General features: G+C 27.7%; 1 non-coding gene across 1 annotated transcript; it reads right to left on the bottom strand.

The window, feature by feature from the left end:
* Positions 1–8558: 8558 nt before the first annotated feature.
* TRNAG-GCC (transfer RNA glycine (anticodon GCC)) lies at positions 8559–8629 on the bottom strand. The gene has a single exon. It is a non-coding gene; the product is annotated as a tRNA-Gly (tRNA).
* Positions 8630–11851: the final 3222 nt, after the last annotated feature.

The raw sequence follows: 11851 nt of genomic DNA, 5'->3' as shown, positions 1-11851 counted from the left end.
TGGAGTTGAGTGGAATTCACAAAATAATGAGGTGATGAAAGTGTTTCAAAAGTTCTTAGAAGTAGGACACTAATATAGGGAAATTTTTCAAAAGAGCAATGTTTTAGCTTTTAGTGGGAGTCCTTAGCAACAGTTTTATTATTTATTAAAAATGTCATTATTTTAGTTTGTTAAGGGATTAGTTATGTATTTATTTTATTTTGATTAATTTGAAAGAATACAAATAATTAATAACAGAACAGAGAAAATCATGGAGCAAAAAAAATCAAAAGAGGTAAAAAAGATTTTAAATACAAATCAGTTACGTTTTGAAAAGAGCATAAATAGCCATCTTTCCGTCGAGCGTTTTTTTGCTTTCTTCTTAAGAACATAAAAAAAAAATTAAAATAATTTAGTATGTCTTCCGAATCATTCATCTGATAACTTTCAAAACTTCTTCAAGTTGAATACGACATATTTTTTAAACAGAATTTTTCAAAATTGACAACTATAAATTTGCCGCATCCAGTGAACAATCAAAAAAACAAGCAGGTATTTTTTTTTATTTTTTTATTTTTTATATGTCGAGTACAAGAGTGTTGTTTTTTTTCTGATTGAATCAGTAAAATCTTTGTATGCATTGGGATTTATAGCTTTTTTCGGATGTTTTGTATCCAAATTATGATGTATAACGAATGAAATTATTTTATTTATTTAGTTTAGTAGCTGTTTTTTCTGTTTGAATGCATACAATAATTTGTATCCCATTAAGTTAATGTAACTAATCGATCATGAATTATATGTTGAATACAACAATAAATGAATACAAAAGTGAGATGAAAATACAAAGTTATAAATACAAAGTGAGATTGAATATAAAGTTGTTAATACAAAAGAAATTAAATACTCTCTTCATTTGAAATACAAAGTGACTTTAAAAGGTAAAGTAGGCACATAAAATACAAAACTTGTTGGAATACAATTAGGCTGAATACAAAACAAAAGAGAAATACAAACTTGTTCACATATAAATTGAGATTGAAATACAGAAAGAATACTCAATAAAATACAAAATTGTTAGCATACAGTTAGGATGAATACAAATTAAGAAGGAAATGCAAACATGTTGGTATACTAATTGAGATTGAAATACAATGCAACCCTTGGATAATACACAAATCAAATGAGGGAATATCCCTAAAATTTTGAATATTATTTGGTATACCTCTAGTAATTCTGATTGAATCAGTCATTATAGACAATCAGATGCTTTCCCCAAAATCTAAAACCCTAAAAGCAAATTTCGATATTATCAAATTTTAAAATGTATTAAATATCAAACAAAATAAACATATATATGAATTTCTAGAATCTACAAAATCTGAAAAATTAAAAGAAAATCACAAAAAAAATGAAAAAAATTGAAAATAATAAATATAAGATGAATATTTAAACAAAATCACATAAAAAATTAGAAAATTCGACTGGAAATCCGTAATGTATAGAATCGGTGATTTAAACATCAAATAAAAAAAATTGATAATGGAAATTACCTTGTCAACCGAGAAATCTGTTTGAATTAATAAAGAGATTTTTTTTAACAATAAAGAAAATTTCTTGATGAACAACAATTTAGCACTTTGAAGAAAGATAAACTTGAAACGTGAAAGTTGGGGAAGAAACTGAATGGTGATGAAAAATGGTTAATGGTATTGGTTTAATTTATTTTTTTCACTTTAAACGGTTATTGATATATAATTTGGTCTAATATAGGACTCTTTCCAGAAATAAAATTAATTTAAAATACTAAAATCTGAATACATATTATTTTATAAAATTATTGTCATTCTGCCATTTTAAATAAATATTTTAAAGTGTTCTTATTTTGACTAATTATGTTAAGTATTATGACTTAATTGCTATATATATTATGAAAAAATCTTGCAGACAAAAGAACAATTATTTTCAGGCCTAACATGTTAGTTTTGGCCCACGTCTGGTCTATTCATAATAATTACGTTTGTATAACAATAAAAATAGTTGAATCACATTGTTAATTATTATTATTATACTACCCGTTAAAATTTTGGAAACTTGCGTGAATATATTATATTAAGAAAATATTTACTATTTATAGTAATAATATTTTTTTTTTCACTTGATCACTTTTAATATATTTATAATACAGTTTTAATACATATTACAGAGAACAATTTATAAAACACGTATAATACAAGTTTTATTGATGGATAATACATTTATCACATATTTTAATACACTTAAAATTAGGGGTGTGCATTCGGTTTTTTGGTTTGGTTTTACACTATTCGGTTTGGATTTTCGGTTTTTGGTTTTGTAAAAATGTAACCCAATCCGATCCAAAATAAATTTGGTTTGGTTTGGTTTTCCTCTATTCGGTTCGGCTTTTTTTCGGTTTGGTTATTCGGTTATGTCAATAATTAATAAGATATATAACCAAAGTAATAATATTTAATCCCTTAAATATACTTTCTAATATAAATTATAAGTAAAACTTAAAACACAATACTTATAAGTATACCTATTATAGATGTAATTCAAACATAAAATATAAATGTAATCATCATGAAAGGCAATAACCAAAAAGGGACAAAAGTGGTTAACTCCAACTTAATTCTAAGCCTAAACATTTGGTTTTTTTCGGTTTTTCGGTTTTTATTTTTAAAATCCAAAACCAAACCAAAAAACCAAACAAAGTAATTTATTAATCCAAAACCAATCCGAAAAACCAAAAAACCAATCCAAATAAAAATTCGGTTTGATTTGGTTTGGTTATTCGGTTTAATCCGAATAGTGCACACCCCTACTTAAAATACAATGTGTCAATTTCTTATCAAACAAGCATAATATATTTTAAGCAGTTATAATACATATATATTGCATATATAATTCACTTTTAATACATATTACAGATTTATCATAGACTCATAGTATTGCTATATATTGTTATTAATGATAATGAATAAAAAGTAGTTAGGTTGTCGTAGTATATATTAAAAACGTCAAATTAGAGATCAATTGTATCATTTTGAATAAACGGTGTGGAAAAAGCAATGTGGTTGTCTATTATTCGGCTCTATCGATTATTATTATTTAATTCTTATTTTAATATTAGTCTTGTCGACACTTAATTTATTCCCCTTAGGAAAATCCCCCTTAGTCCTATTTTCCTTAATATAATTATATAATAATAATAAAATAAAAAAAAGTGTAAAAATGAAAAATAAAAAAATAGTAAACAAATAAAAAAGGGTGAATTTCTTTTACTTAGCTAATATTCTTTCAAAATTAGTCAAAGCTATTTTTAGTCAAATCGCCGGTCAACCGCAAGTTAGCGGGCATTCCGAGGGCCTAACATATTCTCGGAAGGTACATTGAACTCGAACCCCTTTTCAATTGATTTTATCTGTTTAAATCTTTTGAAAACCTTAAGTATTTTCTTGAGTTTTACTAAAAAATTAAGTGGCGACTCTGTTCTTTTGGAAATTTGATTTCTCTTAAATCATAAGTTTGATCGATTTTTTGAAAACTCAGTCATTTTTTTTATTTTCCGAGTAAAGCAATTGTGACCTTTAACTAGACAATAAATCAAAAAGGAAAAAGAATAAAAAAAAAAAGTTTTAAATAAAATTTCCACCTGTCAGCGCTTGGGTTTCACCAGCCAACATAAATGTGGTTGTGACGTTTTAGGGGTGTAATAATATCAAACTTAAATAGTTCAAGGGGGTGATAGGATCCCCGTAAAGTTAAAGTGTGTAGTTTAAAATCCGAATATAGGTTAGGGGGCATTTGACCATTTTCTCAAATCAATTCTTGAAAATTTATAAGAATTATTTTAAATTAAATGGAGTTTTTTGTACATAACATAAGATCTAACAATAATTTAAGTCAAGTGGCTGCTTTTTTCCCTATTATTTGTTAGGTTAGGACACCAACTTTTTAAATAAATCGCAATAAATGAAGAATACAAAAAAAAAAGTTACAAATTTAATTTAAATCATTATTAACTAGTAACTAGTATAGTAGTAGTATAACATAATAACAAAAGTTATGTTTTCGAACCGGATAAACACAGTCTCTGAACCAGATTCATTTAAATTTTCCGTCGTTTATTAGATGACTGTTCAATTTCTGAACGTTTTCTTCTTCTCCATAAATAAATCTAGTGTACTTTTTGCTCCATTGAATGGTTCGCTGACACTATTATTTTGGTACTGATATACGGTTGAGTAAAGTCACTCATTTTTTGGTATCGATACACTGATGAGTAAAATTATTCTATCATGGCGAATATATTCATTTAGCCTCGGATACATGAGGGAAATAATTTCCTTAAAGACACAGTGTGAATTCAACTCGATCTTCTTCTTTTCATTAATAATGTTTCTGTTTACTGTTACATCCTGTTTTTCTTTACTGGTTTTAATTTCTTGTTTTGAAAACATGCTTTAAACTTTGTTGTTACTCATTTCTGCAAGATTGTTGTACTAAGGATTTTACTAATACATATTAACTAACATATGATTCGTAAAAAAAGGTACTCCCTCCGTCCCATTTTATGTGAGGTAGTTTGACTCGGCACGGAGTTTAAGAAAGAAAGGAAGACTTTTAAAATTTGTGGTTTAAAATGAATGATAAAAATTTGTGTGGCTGTAAATCATTTCATTGAGGGTACAATAGATATTTTTTAATTAAATTGTTATTTAATATAAAAATGTGTTATTCTTTTTGAGACTGATCAAAAAGAAAAGTAAGTCATATAAATTGAGATAAAGGGAGTAATAAATTTCTCCATAACTTCTCACACTACAAAGTAAAAACAAATATAAATAATGTCGACCTCAATTCATACATACTTATTTTACATGTCTAGATTACAGAACACACACGCTTACTTATGTCCATGGAAAGAAACAAATGAGTACATTTACGTCTTGAAAAGTTGAAATTAAAGAGGGTCACCAGAAAACCACCTATCAACCATAGGCAGGCATTGTCGAGGCTTGTATTCAGAAGCCCGAGTGCAGGTTCAGTCAAATCCAATTATAACTTTTGCTCAAATAGTGTATTAGTACTAATAAGTTTATTAGATATGTACATATATTAAGTTTAGAACTCAATTAATAACATTTGAAATCATCGTTATAAAATTCAGATTCCACCGATCAGGTTAAAATTGTAGCCTCAACTCTAGTCATGCAATGATATTATTTGGGAAAAAGGACAAATATATCCCCAAACTATCGTAAATGGTATGTAGATACCCTCCGTCATACTTTTGGGATATATGCTCTAGTTTTTGGATGGCAGGGGCACCAATATAATGTCCCAAAAGTATGACAGATGATATCTGCATACCAATTACGATAGTTTGGGGATATATTTGTCCTTTTTCCCAAAAAAAATGTTGATATTAGAGATTTAAGGTCTTATGTCCCATTGTATTAATCCTATGTAAATCAATTGATTTCTTACGATACTACTATTGATCAGGTCTTTCAAAGGATATCTACAAGTAAACATCTTTTGAAGGTGAAATTTGAAATTTTATAAATGATATATGTTACTATAACAAATAAAGATAATAAAGCATAATATGCATTATCAACACAACTTATATAAGTGCATTTAACATAGCCCCTTAGCATAATTGTACACATACAAGATAATTAACCATGATTCCCTAGTCTTATTCGAGCTTAGTTTTTTCATTTGTATGATCAGTTGATAAGAGTGGAAATATCATGAGAAGTGCAACTACATAAAGTAGGATTATTTTGGTCATAACTTAGTTAAACTTTGATATATATTTGGGAAATGACCAAATATTGATATAGCATGCCTTAATAAAGGTGTTATGTATATATAAGGAACTAATCTTAGTAATAAATTAACCTCCATGTTTTATTTAATTAATAAAAGATTATACCAATCACTTATGTAAAATAAATATAGTGTATATATTTTCCTTGTTATTGTTTCGAATATATTTTGATACATTTGTTAGTTTATCGTTTTCATGCAAACTTTTTTCTTATTTTAGATGCTGCAGTTTTAATGTTAAATATTTGATCATTTCAATAATTTATTAGAGTATTTTGTAAGCAAATCTTACCTTTATCAAAAGGCGTAGACAATGTATACTTTCCTAAATACAATTAATCATCAAAATTAAAGAAAAGGGTGATATATATTAAGTAGCTAGCTAGGTTGTCGTTGTATATATTAAAAACATCAAATTAGAGATCTCGTTTTGAATAAACCGTGTAGAGTTTATGATTAATTAGCCTAATTATATCGATCGAGCAAGTTATATATATTCTCAATAAAATATTAAGGTTAAAAGGAGCCTATTGTTTGCGCGTTTAAATAATATATGTCAATTAACAGTATAAAAAAAGATAATTTTTACATTATCACATCACTCAAAAGATATTTACACGTAATTAACCTCCCTCCATAAAAAATCGAATTTGCAATCTTGAAAACAAGACATATTACGGCGCCCTTACTTCAAAGAGGTATAAGGGTGACCTCTTTCTTTTTCTTTTATTTTTTTTAAGTGAACATGACAAAGTTGAAAGGAGACTATATTTTTTACATTTAACTAATATCTGCCGATAGTGAACATAAGTTAATGCTATCACGTTCCCAAAAGATAAATGTACATAATCACCACTCATAAATACATAGTATATAATCTTGAAAACAAGACATGTTACAACAGTCCTATATATATAAGAGTGACCTCTTCTTTTGGCCAAAAGGAAACTTTTATTCATACTACGAAAAGTTATTACACAGTTTGATCCGAAAATAAAGCCAAAACAAGGGGTACATGATATGGCATTAAGGTATTTCCCAGTTTAACTAATATCCATCGATAGTGTAAATAATTTTTCACACAATCAGGCCACTCGAAAGACATCTGCACATGTAACCACCCTATATGAAAAAAGTGGTCGGATTTATTTGTAATCTTGAAAATAATGCAGATTATGTTACGAAAACCTGCTAAGACAAATACAAGTAACCTGATAATGTGAAAAATTATTTATACTATCAACATATATAAGTCGAACTCCGACTTTATTAAATAACCACTTTTAAGAAGTAGGGCATGGACATATGTAACAACAAGGTGTACATGAGCAAACTTCCATTTTTCTACGTTGAAGCTCAGCAAAAAAGCCCTTTGATATTGGAGTAAAGTAATTGTCTATAGTTGCAAATTATCACTTATATAATTATTATCATCATTAGAAGAGGAAGAAGAGTTGCCAATGAAGAAAAGTAGGGGAAAAATCAAGAAAATTGCAAAAATGGACACTAAGTTTTTGTTTGCCATGGTCCAAAAGTTTAAATGGATATATAGATAAATAATCTTACCCTATGTTCAAGTGTTTATATAGTAGTATATATCATGGAGTATACTTAGGCGTCGTTTGGTTTAAAATTACAATATCCCAGGAGATATATATATATATATATATATAATGTTGGAGTCAGTTTGTGTGCGACTAATTTCACGGAATATATAGTTATTACCTCCTATCGGGCTACAGAGCACAAGTATTAGAAAATTCTGTCCACCAAAATTTGAACAGGTAAAAAAAAATCATCTAGTGTTTTCCCCTTGATTTTTATATAAATTTTATTCTAGTTTTAGCTAATATATATTGGCTCATAACTAAATAGTGAACAAAATTAATCCCAAATTTAATATTGAAATAGCCGCTAATCCTTGTAACCAAACGACCCCTTATGGTATAAGGTCAAAATTTTGTCATCTACAAGAGATATGTCTTTGAAATTAGAAGTATAGTATAATAATAATAATAAAAAATTAAATTTACAAAGTGATTTTGTCTTATAATATTTTTTAAAGAATCTTTCAGACTGCAGAATAAGAACTATTAAACAATTTAATTAATTTTATTAGTATTTTTAAATCGGATAGCAAATTATATTTACTATATATTATTCTCTATATAGAGAATAGAGGTCATAATTAACTATTATTATATGTAAATTTAACTTGATAGCGTTAAAAATGTTATTATCTGTCACCGTATATTTGATTATTTTTTCACAATTATTTAAAATCGAAAGCTTTAACAAATAACTAAAACATAACCATCAGAAAAAAATTTATTCTATCACAGAGGAGTCTCGCAGCAATGATAAAATTATCTTTTGTGTGATTTATAGATTACGTGTTCGAGTCCTACAATCACTAATATTTGTATTAGGTTTGATTATCTACATCACACCCCTTAAGAATATTGTCCTAATTAATATCCTTCCCCGGATCCTGCATGAATGAGGAATACTTTACTCACTGATAGGCCCGATTACCCTTTTTCAATATCTTTTTATTGGTTTATCGTAGGACTATTATAACCCTCGTTCATATTTTTATTTAAGAAAATAAATGTTATTATAACCTATCTAAACTTAATAAAGTAAAAATGTTAAAAACCATGTCTAAAAATATTTTACATTGAGTTTTATTTATAAAATAAAAAGAGAAAAAAATATGCACCAGCCGGGAATCGAACCCGGGTCTGTACCGTGGCAGGGTACTATTCTACCACTAGACCACTGGTGCTTGTTGTGAATTGAAGTATCCTTCCTTTATATTGTAATTAATTGAATACTTTTTTTTTAAATATAATCAAATTTCTCTATAATAGGATCGTTTATTTCGATAATTTGTTTTTGCTATCGCAAAATATTTTTATAAAGAATATATAATATAACAAGTAAGATCAATTTTCATATTAAAAAATGATTGCTTTGATGAAATATTGTTATAGAGAGGTGCGTTAGACTATATTTTCATATTTGTATACTTGTATTTCCCTCGGTTTATAACATACACCGTCAATTTAAAAGAATTTTATGGTGCCACTATACTTCAACTTGTTGTAGATCGATTAATTGTCTTATTTTTCTATAACTTGATTCACTCATTATGATCACTAACATGTTTTCTAACTATCTTTTAGATGACATACATACCTAATAATATACAAATTCTTTTCTAATTATCGGTAGGAAGTAGCGGAGCCGGAATTTTTAATAAAGGGATTCAAAATCTGAAAAAATAGACACACGAAGTAGTTGAAGGGGGTTCGAAATCTAATATATATATATATACCTAAAAAATTATTTTAACCATATAGAAATAAGGATAAATTTTAGGAATCACATAGTTTTAATATGAAATTACAATCTATCCCTCTTTAGTTTGTAATTACATTAATCCCTTAAAAGTAACATAAACCACCGGATATATAATATGTAGCTCGTATACATTATAACATAAACCGGCATAATATGTAGCTCGGATACATTAAAAACTAGCTCAGATACATAATATGTAGCTCGGATACATTATAAAATATACCGAATACATAATATGTAGCTCGGATACATTAAATACTGGCTCAGATACATTAATATGTAGCTCGGATACATTAAAGAAATAAGTTATTTTAGAAGTTTTTAGAAATAGAAGGGGATATTGGAAATAAGGAAAACATAAGACGTGTATTTCAGTAATTTTTCCTATAAATAATATATTTTTTCGTTGAAGGGAATTCAGATGAACCTCCTAACTCTAAGGTGGCTCTGCCACTGTCGGCAGGGGGGGTGTATATAGGAGGGGGTCACCGAGTTCACGTGAACCCATGGTCCCCTCCCAAAATTATATATAATAGTGTTATATTTTTTTAAAATATTGAAATATAGATGTGTGAACTCACACTCGAAGTATCATATAATGTTGTACGGTGATGATTGGGTGCACCTCTCTAGGTGAGGTTAGAAATTTGAATCTTTTATTTCTTGTTGTAGTTTTCTTTCTAAGATTTTGTAATTGGTTTGGATAGATAAAAGTTAATTTTTGACGTATAATTTTAACATTTTAATGATTTTCAGTAAAAAGAACCAAATCGATGAAATTTATGTCTTAGATCCACCTTTTTGTAATAGTGCACCCATTATTTATAAATCCTGGATACGCCTCTGATTATTTATCAGTCTATACAAGTTAAACTTGATAAAAGAAAAACAAGGAGGGAAATGAAGATGCAATGTCAAATAAACACATACTATATTGCAAAATTAAATGATTTATTTTCAAAATGACTTAATTAATTTACACCATATAAGTTTTTCACATACATATCCACCAAACCAATGACATGATCAATTTATTTTATACATAAAACTCCAAATCTTATTCTAAAAACAAAGTTTTATCAAAAACACAACAACAAAGATCATGAAACATTCCTCTTTTAAGAAGAACATGGACATGGGAAAGCACAACAAGGATAGCAAGGGCAACCCTCCATTCTTCGTCTTCGCAATTCATTTGAAACTTTCTTTGATCGATGCACTACTAATATCATTATAATTTTCAACAATTTTAGACGATGTTAATTTACCATCATCACCAGTAACTATTGATTTGTCATAATTAGATGACGAGTTACAAAGTAAGAAAAGGGTCATTAAGAAAATTGTGAAAAATTGAAGTATTTTTGCCATGGTTGAGATATATTCAAGTTATTGATATTAATTTCCTTCATGCAAGTTGTTTATTTATAGGCATTGTTGATAATTTTTTGGTCTTTTTTCTTTTTTCAAGATTCTTGTGATTATTTTGAAGTCGACAATAAAGTAATAATAATAATAATAATAATATGATGAAATGTTTAAGTAATAAATATTAATAATAATGTTTAAGTGTTAATTTGAGAAATTAACATTAAAGATACATTAAATGAAGATAATTATAAAAATAAAAAAATAAAAAAATCCTCCTCTTAAGTAAGGGAAGTCGTGATTTTCTCCACCAAACACTAGAAAATGACTTTTTCATGAAAATGAATTTCATAATATTTATTCGATCTAATGAAAGAAATTAGGAGAGAGACATTACATTTATAAGTATAAGTGCATATATTTGGCTACAATTAACATATAATATTACAACAACATGTTTATTGTAATCGCACAAGTGATTGAAGTCTGGGAAAGTTTTGTGTACGTAATCTTACTTCTACCTTGTGAAGATAGAGAAGTTGTTTCTGATGGATTCTCTGCTCACGTAAAACATATTAAAATCAAATATAGTAATAAAAAAGTCATATCGAAAAAACATATAATATTACAACATAAGTAATATTAATGCTTCAATTTTGCAATGCAACAAGTACAAGAACCACATTGTTCCATACAAACTTGACAATCAGCAATGAGATCAGGATGAATATCACTTGTCTTTTGGGATAAGAGGGTTCTTTGAGTAATTGGATTATCAAAAGCAATATCCCTTGAGCTATCAATTGGGTTGAAGCAAAGTGATGATAAAACAATGAAAAGGGCAAAAAATGTTAGTGTGGTTCTTGCCATTGGCACTAGTGGAGAGGGGAGACTATAAGCTATATTTGAATATTTTATGGTTATGAAGTGAAATACTAACTCATTGGTCCTCCTTTATATAGAGGAAATAATGTGAAAATAGAAGGACAATTCAATGTATTAAGCTCCTCATGTTATGATGGAATCTTGAAAAAGATCAGATCATGTTTTGATGCAAGTAGTTTTACCTTTTATTTTAGCGAAAAGTTATTTTCATGTCTTGAGCTCGTAAGTCCCTGATTGCATAACAATAATTTTTAAGTCACGTGTGGAATGTACGCGGTCTTACTATATTTTTTGTGAGAGGTTATTTTTGCATTTTGAACTCATAAAACACTATTGGTCACACTATAACAATTTTATCACTATGCAAAGACTTTCTCTTTTGTTTCATTTA

Source organism: Solanum verrucosum, unplaced genomic scaffold, assembly GCF_900185275.1.
Source record: "Solanum verrucosum unplaced genomic scaffold, falcon-dt-bn FXZP01000252.1, whole genome shotgun sequence".
Classification (NCBI taxonomy): domain Eukaryota; kingdom Viridiplantae; phylum Streptophyta; class Magnoliopsida; order Solanales; family Solanaceae; genus Solanum; species Solanum verrucosum.
The sequence above is the reverse complement of the archived record's forward strand: the minus strand, read 5'-3'. Positions and strand labels throughout refer to the sequence as shown.